The sequence below is a fragment of the Bicyclus anynana genome, chromosome 7 (genome assembly GCF_947172395.1).
Source record: "Bicyclus anynana chromosome 7, ilBicAnyn1.1, whole genome shotgun sequence".
Classification (NCBI taxonomy): domain Eukaryota; kingdom Metazoa; phylum Arthropoda; class Insecta; order Lepidoptera; family Nymphalidae; genus Bicyclus; species Bicyclus anynana.
Genome location: NC_069089.1, coordinates 4,442,721 through 4,464,930, shown reverse-complemented (window position 1 = coordinate 4,464,930; position 22,210 = coordinate 4,442,721). Strand labels below are relative to the sequence as shown.

General features: G+C 36.8%; 1 protein-coding gene across 6 annotated transcripts in view; it reads left to right on the top strand.

Annotated features, from left to right (window-relative positions):
• Nucleotides 1–22,210, top strand: part of LOC112047239 (protocadherin-like wing polarity protein stan) — a 227,333-nt gene that overhangs the window by 66,817 nt on the left and 138,306 nt on the right. For all 6 annotated transcript variants that reach the window (XR_008250991.1, XM_052882693.1, XM_052882694.1 and 3 more), the window contains one exon: nucleotides 12,586–12,617. The gene's annotated coding sequence lies outside the window, so the exon portion shown is untranslated. The remainder of the gene's footprint in view (nucleotides 1–12,585; nucleotides 12,618–22,210) is intronic.

The window sequence follows — 22,210 nt, the reverse complement described above, 5'->3', positions numbered from 1 at the left end:
TATACTTCTGCATTGTCGTTTTACTTTACAGTTTACACTATCATTTGTGGAATTTCTACCGGAATGTACCAAAAGTATGCGGGTTTTAAACCAACTAAATGTATAAACATTTTTTGTTACATTTCATGTTACATGATCAAAATCAATCTATCTGAGACATCTTAGTGCCTATTTGAGGCACTAAGATATATATAAAAATATATAGATATATATATTTTTTACGGGAACACCCAGTTTATTGAGAGGTGCGAGGTGGGAAACTTATAGCACAAAATGATAATTTTGATGATGAATAATATCCTAAAAGTAATAGCATATTTTAAAATCAATATTTTCTATTAGTGTAAATGCAATGCACTACTACTAGTTACTGTTATTAAAAGTTATTTTATAGAAAAATCTGCTAGTAACTATAATAAATCACCATCATACTACTTACGTAGTATAAAATAAAGTCGCTTTTTCTGTCCCTATGAGTGCTTAAATCTTTAAAACTACGCAACGGATTTTGATGCGGTTTTTTAATAAATAGAATGATTGAAGAGGAAGGTTTATATATATAATAACAAACCATGATTCCCGCGGAATTTGTGAAAAGCTGAAATCCACGCGGGCGTCCGCTAGTATTACTATAAAACATTGTTAATTAGTAGTTTAAACGTCTGTACTTACAGTATTTTCAGCTTGAAGTTGAAAAAATTCCAATGGTGGTCCGCAAAAGCAAAATTGCATGCGAAATGAAGTTTAGTATTGTCGACATTCCTTAGTTCTATGCAGTGTTCCGGCTGCTTTGCCGCGTCGAATACAAATCGCTTGCTTCTAGCGAATACCGATGCCAGGCTAGAGACTTTGCATTTTGCTGTGTGAACGTATTCTAACTAAACTCTCAAAGAATGCTTTGTAGACAACTAGCGGAGGCCCGCGACTCGGTTCTTTTGTAATTCTGTTTACAAATACTTCGGGAGCTATGGATTTTTAGCCTATGTTCTGCTGCAACGTCCAGTATTTTTTTTTTCTGAATAGACTTGCGCTTGACTACAATTATGCCTGGTGGAAAGCAATGATGATGTTTAGGTTGGAGCTCACTTGCCCAGAAAATGCCTATTCACTCTTGCCTTGAAGGCTCAAATCGTAAGTGTTAGGAAATACAGAAGCCGCTGTTCTTATTAGAAACTTAATTATTTATCAAATTACATCCGAATCAGTTCAGTGGTTTAGCCCTGAGGTAATATACAGACAGATAGATTTACTTTCGCGTTTATAATTTTACTATGGATAGCCGTAAGCCGATAGATATAATGGCCGTCCGTCTGTCTTAGACTGACGGGCAAAGACGTACCGCCAAGCGATTTAACGTTCCGGTACGATGTCGTGTAGAAACCGAAAGGAGTGTGGATTTTCATCCTCCTCCTAACAAGTTAGCCCGCTTCCATCTTAGACTGCATCATCACTTACCATCAGGTGAGATTGTAGTCAAGGGCTAACGTGTCAAGAATAAAAAAAAAAAGACTGAGAGTTCGTAGAGCCAGACCGTCGCGTTTGCAAAAGTTGACAGTTCGTCAGCCCACATTGCTTCCATAGGTAGAGAACTACTGGTCGTGATGTCTTTGGGAGGTAGCAGGTTTCAAGAGCGTATACACTAACATAAAGTATAAAACTTTTTTATTATAATTTCTACAATCAAATCTTGGAATCTTAATTTGACTCACTTCCCGGTCTTCGATTAGGATGAAATTTTGCACACGCTCTGAGTTCTGATGAACAATACATCACTAGCTAAGAAACGTCATTACCAATCCAATATGGCAGCCTCCCCAAGGCGGCGGACTGGCTGTTTGAAACCCCCATGATATGGATATCAAATGAAAAGTTTTGCTGTCAGGAATACGAAAAAAAATAGTCACGTGACTTAAATCCAATATTTGTATTTTTAGTGCGTGCTAAAAGCATGTTTTTTTGTATTTAAACAATTTAAAGTTATTTTTAACATCATTTACAAACAAGATCTCGTCCATCTTTAATTTAGTTTCGCCAAGAAGCAATTCAACAAGTAACTACGTCATTGAAGATCAATTTAAAGTTGATGTGGCAACTTTACGAAACTAGAGCCGGTCTAGATTCAGATGCAGGCAGCGTAATGGATGTTTTCAAAACTAATAAAACTTGCACACTCAACTCACTTTTGGCTTTGTGTTTGGTTTAAGATGCAACATGTTTGTTCCTGTTGAACCTAACTTTAATATATGCACATATTTATCCCCGTATTCCTACGGGGAAAGGAACCACGCGGGTGAAATATAATCGATACTGAAGCTAAAAATATATTTCTTTTCGATTTTTTGTCTGTCTATCTGTCTGTCTGTCCGTGTTTATTTGTTCTTCGGGCATCACGCTGAAACTACTGAATGAATTCAAATGAAACTTGTCACGGTTTGAAACTATAATACGGCGAAGGTTATAAGATACTTTTTATTGCGTAAATAAAATAAGAAGGGGTTGAAAGTTTGTATGGAAAGTCGTTCATTTAATTTCGAGTTAATATGTGCACATATTTAATGGCGTGTGTGGAAATGTTTATTTATTATTATCAGATTCCCAGCGGTTTAATCCGTGTACTTCTCGTTCCCGCAGGTGGATAAAATATAGCCTATGACATTCACAAATGTGGCTTTATATTGGTAAAATATTTTTCACGTTTGGTTTAGTAGATTCAGAGATTATCCCCTATAACCTCACAAACTCGCTTTGCCTCTTTTTAATTAAAGCGAATAAAACTCTTATTTCGTCACCTATAACTTGCTAGAGTAACGGTAAAACGGTAAAGCGAAGCTTGACTACATTCGCTATAGAATACAAGTAGGTAAATGTTTTTTCTAAAAACTGACACAAGAATAGGCTACGTAACAATTTTTTATTGTATAGTATTTTTAACCCCCAACGTAAAAAACGTATTTTGACGTGAGTAGATCGCCAGGCCGAGGTTTTAATTTGATTCCGAGATGTGATCTTAGCTTAACTAACATAGGAAGTAAACCCGGTGTTATTTTAAGTTGGTAGAATGAAAGATGAAGGACTTTCACATAAACATGCGAGAGCTTTAAGACCTCCTTAATCCGGCCCTGTTAAAAATTGGTTTGTAAATAACACTTGTTGGAAGTGGTTATGTGTCTCCTCGGTACCTACAGTGTCTGGAGTCCCACAAAGTTATAACTTGCTCATAGCACATAGTTTCACACGTCTTGTTCAAAGCCTGGGAGCACAAATGTGTTAGGAGTTTGCGGATCATCTTAAATTTGTAATCAAGATTGTCTATATAGCTACTAGCTTGAGACAAGTTTTAAGATCGAAACAGACTTACTTGTATACACGGGGTGTGAGTGAATATTATTTCATCTAACTTCCGAATCCGGAAGGAAGAAATTCCGAAATAAATCGGATAGAGAACGTTGTGGGCGATAGCTTTCTAGCGTTTGGTTGTTTGCGTAACTGTCAAAGCGAAGCTTTTTTTGATTGGGTCTGTTAGTATTATACTAGCGGACGACCGCGACTTCGTCCGCGTGGAATTTAGTTTTTCACAAATCCCTCGGGAACCGTGGATATTTCCGGGATAAAAAGTAGTCTATGTGTTAATCCAGGCAATAATATATCTTAATACCAAATTTCAGCTAATTCGGTTCAGTAGTTGAGGCGTGAAAGAGTAACAATCATTCATATCATCAAAATCATCAGTTTTTGCAAATCTCGGGAAACCATGGATTTTTTCGGGATAAAAAGTAGCCTATGTGTTAATCCAGAGTAATCGCTTCAGTAGTAGCGGCGTTATAGAGTAACAAACATCCAAACATAAGTTTTCTTCTTTAAGCTATTGTTTTAAAATTGTATACTATTTTATTAATTTTAAATTAGGTAATAATTAATTTTGACATTTAATCCTTTCTATAAATCTGACATATTATAATTAGTTAAGTGTTGACATATAATTATATAAATGTTATGTGCGCCTATTGTTTATATGCATATCAGAATTCTTTAATATGTGTTATTTTATGTTTTAACGTTTAATATGTGTATTGTTGGCGTGCTTTATAAATAAATAAATAAACAAACATCCATACAAACTTTCGCGTTTATAATATTAAATACGATAGGATTAGTAGGAAGTAGGATAGAATTGCTGGCCAATAATGATCGGTATCGGGAGAGTATTTAAGTAGATAGATTCATTAGGAAATTGAATTATTTATATAATTAGCACTTATGTTTTACTTAATCACGTACGTACTGATTTTTGTGATGTACCTACTTACCGAAAATCACATATTAATTGTTGAAAGCATAAAATTTTTGCGAATAACCAATAAATCTTTCGGGTTTTCAGATCAATGGGCACAAACTCAACCCTCGTCAAGACACCTGCCACCTGTCACGCATTTATACCCAATTTAAAGCAACGATGTGTATATTCATAGAAAAATTGTTTTCGCTGTTTTTACTGTTTTAACTTTTTATAATTCTTTAAGAAATCAATCACAACTTTCTCTACATAGAAATAAGATTATTTGTTATTCTTTGGTTCTTTACATTTATCGACTACTTCAGAATAGACATCCATGCACCCCATAGATGCAAAAATGCACTGTCTACTCTGATTCAAAAACTTGGAGAACGAATTTTCCATTTTTAATTTTATAGGTATATTGTCTACCCTAGCTAAAAACCTCATTGACGCCATTGGTTATCCAATTTCTTAAAGTACTTATAGTAGGGGAGCCCGGGATACTAAATTTGCAGTTACTAAAGTCATGGGGACCTTTACCACCATGGGGAAATTAATAGCGCTCGTAACTCGAGAACTATAAATATAAGGGTTTTATTTTGTAACTTTGGGACACGCCCATTCGCTACGCTTTACGTTACGCTCAAATCGTCAGATTTTTTAAATGTATACCTATTCGCTATCAACTCACCTTATCTTAATCTGACGTGCTAGTTGAGTATTTCTGAAGTATTTCTTTTTGGTTGCCGCGCTTGAGTAACTGCAAAAATCCCCTCTTCGGCTCCCCTACTATTAGTAGGTTACTATTAATGCACACGATATCAAGTGCAAAACCATATTTTACATTTGGGATTGAAGATACGACTGATTAGCGCAAAATATATCAATTTACATCACCATAAATTAATTATTAAAAGCGGAGATAAAATCCCCGAGATCAAAATCATAAGGAATCATGAAATACAATATTCAAATTTCGTCCCACTTATGTGGAACGACGGATCTTTCAGAGCCACATTTATATTTATGATGAAAACATTACGACTAAAGCTCTCATCTAATTATGCTGTATCAGTAAATATCTTCGTCGCCTTCGAAGATTTGCCCCGGACGAATTAAACAGTCGCTTCAAACCCGAAACTGAGATGGGAATGGTCAAAGATTAAACATCGACTTGTAGCTTTTCGCCGTTTAACAGGCGATTCAATACCTACTAGGTAATATCATAAGGTAAGGCTAATTGCCCGTTTTATCGATTTCCCTTGTACGAGTACACCTGGATAATAGTGCACAGACTGCTATAAATATGTTTAATTCTCAAATGTCAATCTGACAATAGGCCGAGACAGGAGTTGAGAAGCTATTTCTGAGCAACGTCTGTACGAATTAGTTATATTCAATGCCTATCAAAGTGCGTAATTCATTGGATATGAAAGACATTCCACATTACGCGTGTGCAATAATGTGGAATGTAGATTACTTACGTACTTCGTGGAGCACAAATCGGTCGGCCAATCACTGGAAGACTGAGAATCCGCGACGCCAGTAGACAACGCGAAAGCGCGTAACTGCTCCATACCATTTGCCATTCGCAGACCACAAGAAACTATAAATCAACAATGCGACACTTGTACTTTTTGTTCGTGTTCACACAGTCATTAAAACACAATACCTTACGAACGTTATTAAAAACCATTTCACTGGTACATAATTGATAGATTTCTTTTTCATTTAATTGTGTGGCGCCGCTAAGCTTTTCTGAAAAATGATAAAATCTATGTTTATATTGAGATATTCTAATTTGATAATGTGCGACCCATTCTTTCATTTCATTATGATTGTTTTGATTAAGCTTCTTATATTAGTTCCGTTAGCTTTTTGCTACTGTTATACGTATATCTCATTAGATTAGATTAGATTTTAATCTCACGCTTGATATGATTTTTTCAATTAAAATGGATTTTAATCAGATTTCTTACTACACGGCTACTAAACAAATATGACAATAAAATAATTTCAATATAAACTGTGGTTTGTTTAGCTTTGCTTCTGTATTTTAGGTAACTTATGTAATATTTAATCCTTATACAACATCTGTTTCTTTTGTTATACTATGTCATCCATTTTAGTCGTTTGGAAGTTGCAACTCCGTAGTCTTGCCAAGCCGCTTATGTTTCGGCCGCAAAATTTGCGCTTAACTTGAAAATTTAATGAACAACCCGAACGTTCCTAGCGAAATTACTTTTTCTCATTTAACTTTTTTACGTGTTTTGTTTGTTATGTTTCGTGCACATTCTCTAGGTACAATTTCGTAAAAATACTATTTCGAGATTGAGCCCCATTTGGGGAGAAATATGATTAAAAAGGTTAAGAAGAACCGCATAGTTTTTTTTTTAATTTTCTTTAAACTAAAAGTATTGCTATTAATTTGCACCTAATGTCCCATGTTTTAAATTTTGGTTGAGCGTAAATAATACCTTTAGAAGTCTCTAAGTTAATAAAGATACAAAGTTTGTACCTACCCCCACTTCATACCCTAGAAAGTAGGAATAGATAGGAATCTGTTTTTACACACATATTCAGTTCTGATTCTGACCTTCTGTATTGCTTATTCTGTCAGCACTGCTGCAGCTTTTATTTATAAATTGGCGAACGCCGTGAAATTAAATTTTTCGCAAATCCCGCTAGTACCATAACTTTTTTCGGGATGAAAAGTATCGTATATATCGCTCGATGACCTCATATATCTTCCAGTGAAGTTTCAAAGACAAGCAGACAGACAAAAATTTAAAATAGTCTGATTGTGTTTTAGTATCGTGTAAATAACTATAAACACTTGATAAACACAGTTATTTCAAAGTTAGAGACAGACACGATTTTATTTATATGTATTGATTCCCAAAACCCGTGGAATCTGTTATCACAATCGTAAATGCCTGTACATAAACATTAAACATACATAGTTATACCTATTTACCTAAATGTGTAACAATGTAAGCCGCTTACCGCACCGCTAAGCCCGGCCAGGCTGTATGGCCACACTAAACCTTCAGTACATTAACGCGAACATAGTATACATTAATATACTAGCTACCAGGTAGGTAAGTACTAAACGATTAGCTACCCATAGTCACGCAGGGTAGCGTGCGAGTAAATCAACCCCGTGGTTCAATAAATTGTTGAATTCTTGGAATTATTTTATAATATCCATTTACTTATTTTTCATGACCATTACATTAATATCGACCTTCGACACAATGTTTTGTTTCAAAACATTGAGAGAGTTATTGACGAAATATTCTTTTTCTTATAAAAATTCAAGACTAGAAAAAGGATATTATTAAATACTTCTAAATTTTTTTCTCTCATTTATTTATTACTTCTTTTTTTTTTAAATTTTTAACAGTAAGTTAAGTATAAAATACAAAACATTATTAAAAATTTATAAAAAAAAAAAATTCACCCTCCCGCTGCGGGACATTTGAGTGTCCAAACAACCGGTGGTCAGGGCTCCAGAGTGAGGAACCTCCTCACAATACGCGCCGTCTCAAGAATCACTGCCTTTTGTATCCGACTCTTGATCCAACAGTTAAGCGAAAGCTTCTTAAGGTGTTGTTCGAAGCTTTTCGCTATAAGACCATTGACTAAAACAACTATCGGAACAATAATAGTTGACTCAACATTCCACATGGCGGTAATCTCGTGAGCAAGGTCCAAGTATTTTGATACTTTTTCCTTTTCGGCTTTAACCAGATTATCGTCATGTGGAACAGTAATATCAACAATTATTGCACGACGCACTGACCGATCGACTAGCACTATATCAGGTCTATTGGCTACAATATACCTGTCAGTGATAATCGTTCGGTCCCAGTAGAGCAATGCACTGCTATTTTCAAGAACTGACGCTGGGTCGTACCTATAGTAAGGCATCTCAAAATCGATAAGGCCATATTGAAGAGCAAGCTGTTGGTGGATTATCTTGGCTACTTGATTATGTCTGTGCAAGTATTCGCCGTTAGCAAGGTGAGAACACCCGGACACAATATGCCTGAGGGACTCCCCAGGACGATGACACGCTCGACAGATGTCTAGAGTGCCATCTTTCATAATGTGTTTCCGGTAGTTTCTCGTCTTTATAACTTCGTCCATAATTGCACAGACAAAACCCTCGGTTTCCCCAAAGAGGTCACCGAATTGCAACCAAGACACAGATGTTATTTGATCTACATCCGGCCCAGTAAGGGCCTTGTAGAATCGTCCATGCAACTCCTTGCTCTTCCATATTGCCACACGATCTGAGTTACTGATTACTATAGGCTTGCGCCAGTTCTCTTTGCCTAGGGATAGCGGGGTAAGTCCCTTATCCACTGCAACGACATCCTGATACATACTCACATTCATCTTGAGAAAATGATCTCTGAGATTGCACACCTCACGATTATGGAGGTTCCTGGCGTTTAAGAAGCCACGTCCTCCACACTTGCGTGGGAGGTACAATCTCATTACAGATGAACGGGGGTGATGCATCCGGTATGACGTCAGCAGTTTGCGGACTTTACAGTCCAGGGAATCCAGTTCGGTTTGAGTCCACTTTAGAATGCCAAAAGTGTATATGAGTAAGGGCATGACCCAGCTATTGAAGGCACGCACCTTGTTACCGCCTGATAAAAGACTTTTTAGGACTTTTTTCAGGCGGCCAAAGAAGCGTTCCTTCACTACCTGTTTCATATTCCCTGCCTCAATACAAAGTGCTTCTGTCATTCCAAGGTATTTATAGGTCTCGCCTTCAAGGAGTGATCTGAGAATGACAGTTTCTGAAATAACTATATTCTCGGAGCTCACTATCCTTCCTCGCTCTACATTGATGACCGCACACTTGTCTACACCAAATTCCATCCTTATGTCATTGCTAAAGGTTTGAGTAATCTTCAGCAATGACACTAGGTCTGTACGCTTTGATGCATACAGTTTGAGGTCATCCATGTAAAGCAAGTGGGATATGAGCTCACCACCCCTGCGAAGGCGAAAGCCTAGCCCTGAATCCCGCAGTAAAGTACTGAGAGGATTAAGAGCTAGACAAAACCATAGAGGGCTCAAACTATCGCCCTGGAAAATACCTCGCCTAATCCCTATCAGTTCATTCGATTCAGAACACTCAGAAGCGCCTGGGTGACGAAGAACTGTCATCCACTGTCTCATACATGACTCAAGAAAAGAGCATAGTGTTGTATCGACCTTGTACAACCGCATGACCTCCATGAGCCATGAATGAGGCACTGAATCATAGGCCTTCTTGTAGTCTATCCAAGCAGCCGTGAGATTTTTTCTGTTTCGCCGAACCTGTTGGCAAATAGCAGTGTCTATGAGGAGAAGTTCCTTTGTACCACGAGACCGGGCCTTACATCCATTCTGTGTTGGGGCCAAAATATGATTTGCATTTATATGCATCGTTAATTTTGATGACAGAATGGATGTAAGGAGCTTATAGATGGTGGGTAAGCATGTTATCGGTCGGTAGTTTTTGGGGTCTGTGGTACTTCCGGATTTGTGTAGCAGGAACGTGACACCAGTTGTTAAAAATGCCGGTAGCGATCCAGTGTCTTTTGAAATTGCACTGCCAAGATAGAATGGGCGCTACGAAACCATTTTAACCAGAAGTTGTGCAATCCGTCCGGTCCTGGGCATTTCCAGTTTGACGCCGGACGAATTGCACAACTTACATTTTCTGTAATAATGGATATCGGAATCATTTTTTCCACCATTGCACACTCTTCCTTGACAGTACTCATCCAATCGCCTTCTGTGTGGCCTACGGGGGCCGACCAGATGCTACGCCAGAAATCTGACATAGCATCAGAAGTCGGAGGTTCCCCATCTGTCACACAGACACTGGATCGTTCCCAGTTCCTGTACACTTTCCGTTGGTCACTTTGGAAGATCCTATTCTGATTATACCGGTCAATACGCTCTTTATAACGCCTAATGCGTTGTGCCCATGCATAGACTTTCTGCTTCAAGAAGTCAATGCGTTCGGTGACACAAGCCAAGTACTGGAACGGACGTGTGTCAGTCCCAGCAAAAGCCTGATTCACAAATCGCATAACTCTAGGGCGATTGTTGCCCTCCTTGAAGCAGATTAGCTTAGCTATGAGAGTTCTAGTCAGTGTGATACGCCTTTCGATTCTGGTCCGCCAAGCTGGTGCTTGACCCGTCCTCTGCGGAGCCGTGCGTGGTTCAGGGAATTTGACACCCGCAATACGACACGCCGCAACGGCTCCACAGAATAGAATCGAATGCGTATCACTTAGGTCCTCAGATGTTACGAGATATTCACCTAAAATCTGATCTAGAACCCCCACTAACGCCATATTTCGTCTATGTACAGGCAAACGAGGCAATTTTGGTCTTAAATTAAGAGGCATGTACCTGTATGTCATAATAGAATCCTCCAAAGTTCTCCTCAATTGCTCATAATTCTGGCTACTTACTTGCATATCGATACCATCCTGTAGTACCTCTGGGATGTTGGTTTGCAATGTTTGCTGGGGTAAGCTACGGATGGTATCGATTTGCACTGAAGTAGAGCGCAGTCGTTCAAGGTTAGCTTCATCCAGCAGATGACGTCGCTGGATTGCTCGCACCTGATCCGATAGTCGCTGCGCAGTCACGGTCACTGTTGGCTCAAGAGTCTGAAACATAGACAACATCCTTGACCGGTACGCAGTAAGGTTAGTTCCCCCCTCTGTTGCCCCATAGTACGCACGCATGACGCTCTCATTGAGTGGACGAGACCATCTCATGCGGCGCACTATACCACCGGTAGCGGGAGCACTCACTGGAGCCCGTAGCTCCACTTGCCCCAAGCTCTCCGGTAGTATATCCTTCTAAATAATTATTGTGTACTTATCTAATTAGTATTGATTATCATATTTTACTATAGTTATCTTCATCAAGTTTTATTCCGCATCAATCGTAAGATTTAAAGTCGGCACCAAAGAATAAAATCTTTGGTCGGCACAATACTTCATATTTTCCATTCACCTCCGTCGTTCATCAATAATTCCTTTTACATACGTATCTTCTTTCACACACTCCAACCATCTCTTCTTACCTTACACCGAGTCTCAGAGGAGACGCGTTTAGAGAGTCGTTCCGCCCATCTACTTTACTTATGCCTTCGGGCCCCATCAGGCGATGCTTCTGCGCTCGCCCAAACCCTCCGGTGATGTCACTGAGGTCCCACAAGGAGCCTACGGCACTACACAATCAGGCAAAAAAAAAATTCTACCTTACAATAATTGGTATATACGGATGCAATTATACCTACATATTAAATACATAAAAAATATATGATATTATGTAATCACCAATACCTGCTTAATAGATCAGTACAGACTTTTTGTAAAGATCGTATTGTAATCCTAGTTTAGGATTTATAGAAAAAAAGTTATGTTTGCGGCTTACATTACAAATATCAGAAGTTGTCGGTGTTGCATAAGCTTTTAGTTTTCGGGATCACGCTTACCATTGGAGTTTGGAATTATTCGATTAAAATGTAGAGATGTTGTTAACTTGGAAAATATATCCGTTAAAAACGGCTTTTCCAAGAATTATCCTTAGCTTACCTTACCTTATCACCAGAGGTCTACTGCTGGACATAGGTCTCTTGCATGGATTTCCAAGCACAATGGTCTCGAGCCGCCAGCATTTAGCCGCGCCCAAGAATGATTAGAGAGTCTAAATCATATAGCTGAACGAACTATTTTTATCATCAGAAAAGTTCCAAATATTACTTTATAAAATAAAAATATAAAAAGACTAATTAGATAAAGACCTGCATCGCAAGACATTATTTTTCTGTCAAAGGATATGATCGACGATCTTATGCGATTATAAACACTGTCTCTATAGAATCGATGTTTCATAGTTTACAATCGTGTCCGTCGGTTAAAAACCTCCGTAAAAATACCTTTTTGTAGTAGTTAAATGGTGTAAAAAACGAACCAAAACTGCTTGTTTAGTATAAGATATGTATGAAATCTTAGCTCATTTTCCTTAGAAAATGGCAGAAAATTTTGTTCGTGAATTTGGGTGTGATACTAGTCCTTATGTATTTAGTCTGAGTCTGTAGCCATTCGCTAAACTCTAAAAGCTCATGTTCTAAGAAATATGAATAAACCGTAAGTTCAAGGGCGAGCGTACCCAAGGTTACTCCCAGGGAAGCCGCGGCGGTGAATTGATGTTGTTTACTTTCTTTTTGTGTTCTTGTCGACCGCCTACTTATTGTGTATGTTTTATTGTTACAGGTTGTGACGTGAATGGTGCTTCTTTTCTAAAGGTAAAATTATGTTTAACTATTAAAGCTGGAAGCTTAATTTATGCGTCAATATATTCGTATATGGTTACTTTTTGAGGTTAGTTTCGTATTCTGTAAAGTTTGGATTGTCAATAGATTCATTTCATTAGTTAATTTATTTATTTGTCCATTCTTTTATTTATTGGTTCATTCATTAAATAATTTATTTAACACACCTTTAACTCTTATTGAAGCTGCCTTAAGAAATGTTAGCTCTACAATAACCTATTCTACAAATGTAACTACTGAAAACTTTCTGGTCAATTAATCTCGAAATGTTATGGAATAGTATGAACACTTTTTTTTTAAGAGACTGGCTGTAGTGTACATACACTGCATGCCAACAGCCTAGACTGTCAACAGACTAGTCTATAAATACATGCCTCTGATAAGAGTGGGTGAGTTGCATTTCGGTGTTACAGTAGTACGTACCACGATGATACTAATTAGATACAGTGTTCAACCAAGTGGAAGTGATTAACCGAGTGATCAAACTGACCACCAGAGTGTGCGCTAACATTACACTGACCATGACTTGACAATATCAAACATTCCACGACAAGAACAAATACAAAATCCCATTTCCCTTCAACTTGGCTAAAAGATATCCACTTTGGACATAAGTCCAATGGATTACTATTAAAGCATCAACCATATTATATCGAAGAATAATTATTGTACGTTTACAACTAATTCTTAAAACTCCATTGTCTGTCGGTTATTGAGTAAGACCAAGAGATTATTTTGAACTTTGCCGACACGATCAAGTATAAAATAACAATTAACGATTACACATTTCACGGATTTTACCATAGACGTAGAATTAATGATTGCATCCGATCGTTATTTGAAACTTTGTCTTCATTGTTTGAAACCTTTTAAAAGATGAGCTTGAAGTTTGAGAAAATCTTTTATAGCCAAAATAAGCTAACACCGATCCGTTAAAACAGGCAACTAACGGGGAAACTGGTTGTAGACTGACAATAATCTTTTAAAGCTTTCTTATATATTAATATTAATGGTGCCTATACTGTAAAACTATACACATCTTTTAAAGCCATATTAGAATCATTTTCTGAAGTTCAGTTGGATACAAAGGGAAATGGCCAATACAACTCCATTCCAGGTACCCCAGGGAAACCCCGTATATAAAAGTATATGGAGATGATCTAGTTCAATAATTGGCTTAGTAAAAGTATGTATTTTTAAAGAAAAATAATTTTTTTTATCACTCTTCTAGGGCAAATTGTTCGCCGGTTTACCAAAGTGGCGAAGTAACATTTGAAGCTGTATTTTTTTTCGGTTACCAACAAGCTAAACAAGTAAAAAAACGAACAAACAAATTAATCATAAGTTTTTAAAAAATATCGTAAAACTGAGGCTGTATGGTCAACGATCTTAGCTGGTACCCGTTGTGGACAAATTCAAGATGAATTAAAAATGTTGTAAAACGTTATAGCAAACTTTTTTTAATAATTAAATTATTATAGTAGAATTATGAAGATTTTTTTTTAAATATAAGTATTTAGTGGTTAGGGTAGGCCTGGGCCAGGGCTGGTCATTCCCCTTTGGTATACTTGCACGTCTTCGTCTTCGGTTAAAATGCATTAAGTAAATGTCTGTGAAATAGGATAAAAATGCTTAAAAGCTCAAAGTGTCTGACACCTTTACCTATGGATTCTGGTTATTTATTTTCAAAATAAATAACTAAGACAACGTGTTCTTTTGCGTTTTTGATTTTTATAATGACGTAATATTTGTTTGTTTTTGTTACAAATAGTCTGAAACAACTGAACCGGCTTTTAATAAGGGTGTGGGTGAAACCGCGGAGGTCTGATAGTTAACTACTACTAAGTATATACTAAGCTATAGGTACATATTATATAGATAGCAAAAAAGACAGTATCGAATTATCTGGACTGCATCCCATTACACTTAAGGCTTCATCAAAGGCTTCGCTTTAATTAAACGACACTTAACACTTTTATGGGATATATAAAGGGAAAAAAAACGATCAAAAACACATATAAAGCTCTAGATGACTAGTATAAGGTCCTAAATGGTTTGTGAAATAAAAATTTCAAGTGGGTGATATTTACCTAGTATCTTTTTTACTAATATAAAACTTTATTACTTGAGCTGTATCACGTATTATAATTGGCTTCTTTTACTGGCTAATATTAAAAAAAAAAAACTAAATACCAACTGCTGAAAATTTACGCTCAACAATATTCTTATCCGTATAAAATATTTAATATATTATTGTATCTAAGTATTTATAACACGACCTACAATCTCTTAATATATAAATGCGAAAGGTCATTCATCACGAAATCTCGAAAACCGTTGACGTACAAAGCTGAAATTGGGCAGGGAGGTAGTTTATAGTTAGTAGGTATCTACTAAGTACAGATATTGTGATAGGGCCGGATTAAAGAGGTCTAAGGGCGGACGAAGTCGCGGGCGTCCACTAATCTTGTATATTTTGAAACGTGTAATCCAGATTATTATTATTTTGTACATATGTATTCTGTTGTAATGTTCATGCTAGCTATATACTAACTACATAATAAATCAAAAGTAGTTACGACTTGCGGATTTCAAAACTATTTTATGTAAGTATAGATTGCGCATTTGTGATATTATGTATGTACTTACAGACTAGTTTTTGATAAAAATTTATATTTTTATGGTAGTTATGGTTTTTTTTTATTCTTTATGAAAATCCATACCCCTTTCGGTTTCTACACGACATCGTACCGGAAAACTAAATCACTTGGCGGTACGTTATTGCCGGTAGGGTGGTAACTAGCCTCCCACCAGCCAGACTTAGACCAAAAATAAGGAAATCTCAATCAGCGCAGCCGGGGATCGAACCCAGGACCTCCGTCTTGTAAATCCACCACTTACACCTCCGCGACAAGAAGGTCATCAAAATCGTCGTTATTATGACCGGATATTATAATGCAATTCACCTCTATAAAGTAGACTACAAAGTTCTTAAGTTATTTACCTATATGTCTTTGTAGCCCAGTAGGTACTCGCAGCTCTAATGTATAAAGGCCTACCGTCATAAACTCAATTTGCTTCCATTTTATCGTATTACAGTGCGTTCGTTCAAGCTACGGTAACTTTGTTCGGTTTTGTAGATCTGCACCTAGATAGAGTTACTGGTACAGTTACTGACCAGTATTTATTTAATTCGAGCTTAAAGCTTGAACTTTGGAACCTACTTAAACAGTCAAAAGGCTCTCAATTCCATTGTATTTTCAGTGTTTTAAGTTTTGCAAAAGCTAACTTAACTTTGTCGCTTTCATTAGACCATAGTTTATGAAAACTTCAGTAATGTAAGTAACTTTGCTGAAGTTTTAATGAACTAATTACTTTTAAAGTAAAGAGACTCATTTTCACTAGCAAGGAATTATACTTTTAAAACATTTACGGATTCCTAAAAAAACGACAAGCAACATATACTTTTGGGAAGTAGTATAAAACCGGCCAAGTGCGGGTTACTGCGTTGGTTTTTGGTAGAAACCAACTTTGCGTGTTTTGGAGTTGAAGTGAAAAGCAGCACGGAGCTTACACACATATTAACCAATAATGGCATAATATTTACTTCTTATATATAACTTACTTCCTGATGATGATTCTACTACAAATCATGAGTTACGTTATACTTTTTTATTGAGAAAGAATACAATATGGAACTTAAGCTAACTTATCTTAATAACTATACAAATAATGTGGAATGGTGGCAAGAATACTGGTTGCATTTCCGCCTTTCTGGACAGCCAGCTGATCCTTTGCGCAAAAAATGAGCCAGCCCTTCTGTCACCAGTCGAGCCAACTCTCCGCGGTGTTTTTGGCACTGGGTCTCCACGGCAAAAGGTACAAATATGTAACTCTCTGTCAGAGAGGCATACTTGAGCCACTTACCGGTTTCAGCTTTTCTGCGGCGGCTCCCGGTCTTGATTCTGTCTCCCTGACATGACACGGTGCTAATGTGTCGATGCATGTAGCGTCCCACATTAGGGCCCGCCCCATTTCCCAGGGAACCAGCGTCAATCGATCAGGTCTCTTGCCATCATCCCGCAGGATGCCGCATGGCCGCAGCGCAGGAATATTTATAGTAGGTAGCAAGAGCCCTTTTTATTATATCATTAAGAGAGCCATGCCGAAATAGCCTGCCGCCAATCCTTTGGCATGAAAGCCCGTGGATTCCAAATGTACTCACCTCTTTTGACCACCGTTATACTTGAATATGCTTACAAGTATGAGCGTTATATTATGTGGGACGTGAGGACGGAACAAAAACCGTTGATCTAAACAACTATTCTAAACATACAATGTTCTTTTGGTTTGCTCATGAATTATATTTATTATTTTTTAATTATGTTTCTATGGATTGTGGTCACACGTGTCAGACTCGCGCAGGGTTCCGTATTTATAAAAACGGCAAATTAAAATCGCGTTTATTATAAGAGAGCTCCCTTAAACAATTTTTTTTTAAATATAGGTAAGTATTCAATTTTGAAGGTGAACAATATACCTAAGTCAATATTGTACTAATATTTTAAACGTCTACCTTTTGCCGTTATTAATATCGAGCAAAAATTAGCAAAAATTACACGTTTTTTGTATGGGAATCTCTTAATTTAATTTGTTTCTTTTTTAGTATGTTATAGCGGCAACAGAAATACCTATATGTTCTGTTTAAATGTCTAACTAAGAAGGTTCTACGAACCTGCTGGCCTATTTCCTATATTTTGGGCTTAATTATCAACCCATCAAAATTAAAAACAAATTAATTGACAAAATGTCATCCACATACACAAATTACAAATGTCTTGTCTTACGGTGAATATCGTAGAGTGTGTATATGACACTTTGTTGTCCACTTCATTAGGTTGATATTAAAGACCTAAAGTGAAAGAAAGAAAGACCTAAAGAAAGTGTATCGCTGTATGGAAATCTATCTAATATTATAAAGCTGAAGAGTTTGTTTGTTTGTTTGATTGAACGCGCTAATCTCAGGAACTACTGGTCCGATTTGAAAAATTCTTTCAGTGTTAGATAGCCCATTTATCGAGGAAGGCTATAGGCTATATATTATCCCCATATTCCTACGGGATTTAGAACCACGCGGGTGAAACCGCGCGGCGTCAGCTAGTAGTGAATAGGCCAGCAGAAAGGAGCCAGTATTTAGATACTAGTAGATGTGCCCTGGCGTTACCTTTTAGCGATGTCTGTTCTGTGGCCCTGATTGATTTCGCTGTCAAGTTGTCCCGCGGACGATCAATCAGACGCACTCGCTGCGTTTGTTTTCCGATCAATTACGTTAAACGTTCTACAATTCAGATGTACCCCACCTAACCATTGTGTCAATGAAACAATGAAATACATCGGCGTGGTATTATCTCCTTAGGCATGAAAAGTTATGTTCTTAATTCTCCGATTCCGGAGGGTGTAGGTTTGAACCTGGTCCGGGGTATGCACCTCCAACATTTCAGTTATATGCATTTTAAGAAATGAAATATCACGTCTACGGTGAAGGAAAAACGTGATTAAACCTGCATACCTGAGAATTTTCTTGACTCTCTGCGTGTGTGAAGTCTGCCAATCCGCATTATGCCAGTGTGGTGGACAATTAGCCTAACCTCCCTCATTCTGAGAGGAGACTCGAGCTCAGCAGTGAGCCAAATATGGGTTGTTATTGATGATGATGATGATTCGCATTAAATATAAAATACCGCAAAATAAAGGTCTGCTCTGTTATAATTTCCATAAATACCATAGTCACTACCATGACGGAAACTTAGGTGTCGAAAGTGGAATTCAAGCCGTGATATATGCTTGGTCGGTTAAGCGAGAAAGCCTTCTGACGTCACCGCATAATGCATTAAACTGTGACGTCACGCTGTCAGAGATCGATGTCCGAGAGCCAGACGGGTAAATCCATTTATTACTAGGAAAGCTATTTACTGTAGAGACTAGTGCTCGTAACCATAGATAGTAACGTACGATAGTAATAGATGAGCAAACTGAAGTCATCTTGTTAAGATTATCGTATTTTTTTGTTTTAGTTTCAATTGTTTTTAAATGCGTACGGAACCCTCGGTGCGTTGTCGGACTCGCACTTAACCTTTTTTTTTGCATCTAAGCCATTACGAACTAATGGAGATGGAGTATTTTTCGCAAAAATAAAATAAATAGAGGCGATAAAAATTTTTGAAAACCACTTTTTCTCAAGCATTTCTATTTACTTGTCATTCATATTTATAATTTTACTAACTAATTTATTATTCGTTATTGAAATATATTTAATCCAAAATTTATATTATAATTCAAAATAAGAATTAAGGGGCGTAAATATTAAGGAAAACAATTGAATAAAGGTTAAAAAAACTAACTTTTGAAAGGAATTTGAACACATCTTTTGGACAATTTCTAAACATGGGAAACTGAGCCATCAAACTAAATCAAGATTCGTACTTTGTACTCTATTTAAATACTATAAACTTATCTGTGGTCTATGTAAAGAATGTAAAAGTACATTGATCAAAACTCGAAAAAAAAACATTATATTATAATTTTTTTCAATTATAATATTTATATAAAGACGCTAAAGGGTCTGTACATTTTATAACGTTATAGAAAGTGGTCGTTATATGGAAAGAAGAAAAATGTACGAATAAAACTTTTTTGTCAATACACAGTGATTTTCTTTTACTAGCCATGTTTACTATTTTAAAGTTAGTGGGAAACTAAGAATATGATCTTCTACTTATTAGTCATGGTCAAGGACAGTGTACACGTGAATTTGTGAACAAAAGAACAAATTTCTTGTAAAGTGTTTTTTTTCACAATGCCGATAGTCGAATTTACTACGGGCTAGGATAATAAAGCCACAAAAGAACGTAGACAGCTGCGCGGTTTTCACTAATTCGCAACTTAGAAGGTACTTTTTATTACTTAATTGTCGTTATAAAGAGTAAGAGTAACACTTTATAGAGTATATCGCTGTATGGAAAGCGAGCTAAACCAATCAAAGCCGTGTGATGTCGACGCTTTATCGAGTTTGGCGTTAAATTGAGTGACGTTACATGGAGTTTCCTCTGTATATCATAATGTATGCTATCGTATTGTGATAACAACAATACAGCTGAAAGCAAGAGTAAATCCATGCACTGCTGACCATGCGAGGCATATAGCACGCGACCTTCATTACCTTCATTACGCTATAAAACATTTCACAGTTATATCACTATTATTAACGGGAGTATGCATATGTTTATTTTAATTTCTACAATATTCCTGACATTGTTTTTGGCCAAAATAAAAGTAAAAGCTTCAATGGCTCCACGGGGCTAAACTCAGCACCGATAGGTGGTGGTTCGATACCCGCCCGATGGACTATTGTTGCACCCACTCCTAACAAAGCATTTACGAAGGGAACAGGAATATTGATCATAATAAAAATAATTTATCAATATTCTTTAAAAAAAATGTTTTAAAGGTTGAGGCCTTGTAAGTAATAGAAATGTCAGACACCTCGCGATTTTACACAGCGATAAAATATAGTTAGTGTTACTCGCTGATAATGTAGCTTTACATTAGTGAAAGAATTTTCAAATTCGATCCATTAGATTCGGAGGTTCTTCCTAGACCAAAAAACACATTTTACCTCTAGAATATTATAAGTTAATGTGATTTCATACGCGTAGTTTCCACTCCCGTTGAAATACGGGGATATAATATAGCCAGTGTTACTCGCCGATAATGTGGCTTTCCATTGACGAAAGATTTTTTTTTAATAGTCCAATAGTTTTAAATATGCTCTTACTAACAAACATAAAACTCATTATAATATTAACTTTAGGTGAACACTGTAAGTACGCGTTCTGAGAATTCACTATGCCGCTCTTGTCGAGGTCTCGAAAAACATTAACACAAGAAAATACAAATCGTTTCCCTTATCTTCAGGCAGGCACAAATAAGGTGCCGAGTGCCTCAGAGCTGGTTTAATTAAATCCTGCTTACATCTCCAGTTGATCCTAGGTTAACGCTGTGCCAACTACTTGTAGCGACCTAACAGATTTACTGAGCAAATGCGCTTATTTTCCGGTTTCTTGGATTTTAACTGCGCCGAGTGTGTTTAATTTAGGAAATGGATTTATTTAGTCTTTGTCGTACAAATGTTTGGATTCCAGAATTGTTTCCTTACCGGAGTGGATGCTGTTTGTATGGTTGTTTGTTCGCATTTAATTATGTTTGTTTTTTGATTTGTTTTATTATGTAGTCGCCGTAATTACTACCACCGAGTTTGGCGGGAAAATCGTAGGAATCGCATGTAGCTCTTGTTTTATTTTCATTTATGCTGCTTTATTAAAGTATGCATTTTATTCAATACAAGTCCGTATGTAATTGGTCTGAGTTAAATACTCAAGGTATCATCCGCTGTCAGTGACGTTTCGTTTGAGTGGCTATGTGGCTATTATTATGACGACTGGAATTTACACAATCTTGGCACTTACACAATCAGAAAAAAAAAATGTAACGTCTTCACACATATATTAAATTACGTTCCAGGGGATTGAGGCTTTTTATGTGACCTTTATTAAGTTATTTAAAAACGGTTACCTGAACTTTCGCATGAAATTATTTTTCACAAATACCGTGGGAACCGTGGATTGAAGTGAATAGATTTAGATGAAAGTAGACTAAGTTCCAAGGTCCAATTAATCTCTAGTAAATTTCATCTAAATTGGTTCAGTGGTTTAGTTGTAAAATGTTAACAGGAAAAACAGACAGAATTACTTTTTCTATTTATAATATTAGTAAGAATTCATAAAGTATCATTAGACGCTCATGTATTTGTTGTTGAGTCAAACAATCCAACGTAAGTGTCCAAATAAATAGAACAGTCTTTTAAAATCTTAGTTACTCCGTAATGGGATAGAGAAAACTAATCTTTTTCAATGCTTTTAAGTAATTATACACTTCAGCAAATTCCAGTGCTTAACATTTACACGTGCGTTTAGCCGGACATAATCCGGTAGCTCGGACGTCTAGAAAGAGCTTATCCGGCCGGCTTAGAATAGGCTTTTTAAGGGTTGAGTTTCTGCTTCATTATTTCCTTACTAAAGGTTGTAGTAATATATTAACTAACATTTACAATTTAATTTGCCTTGTCGGTATGGGTTGAATCTTGCAACTGATTTTAAATCATAGTTCTGAAATGACGATTCAAACCACGTTTAGTTTGAACGACAATGACAAGTAACGTCATTCTAAATCCAATAAGGCAACTTGCATAGTTGTAAGTTCGTTTGCTTGTCACGCCTAAACCGAATGGATTAAAAAGACTGATGGAAAGCTACATTATCAGTGAGTAACATAGGCTATATTTTATCATCGTATTGCCACATTGGGAATGGGAAACCGCCTCCGCTAGTGTATAATAATAATATCAGATGGACGGGCAATGCAGGACATTGGCCTTTTGTAGTGACTTCCAAACATCGAGATTCTGAACCTGCATCTACATGAATCCCTGCGACTCGCTTGACGTCGTA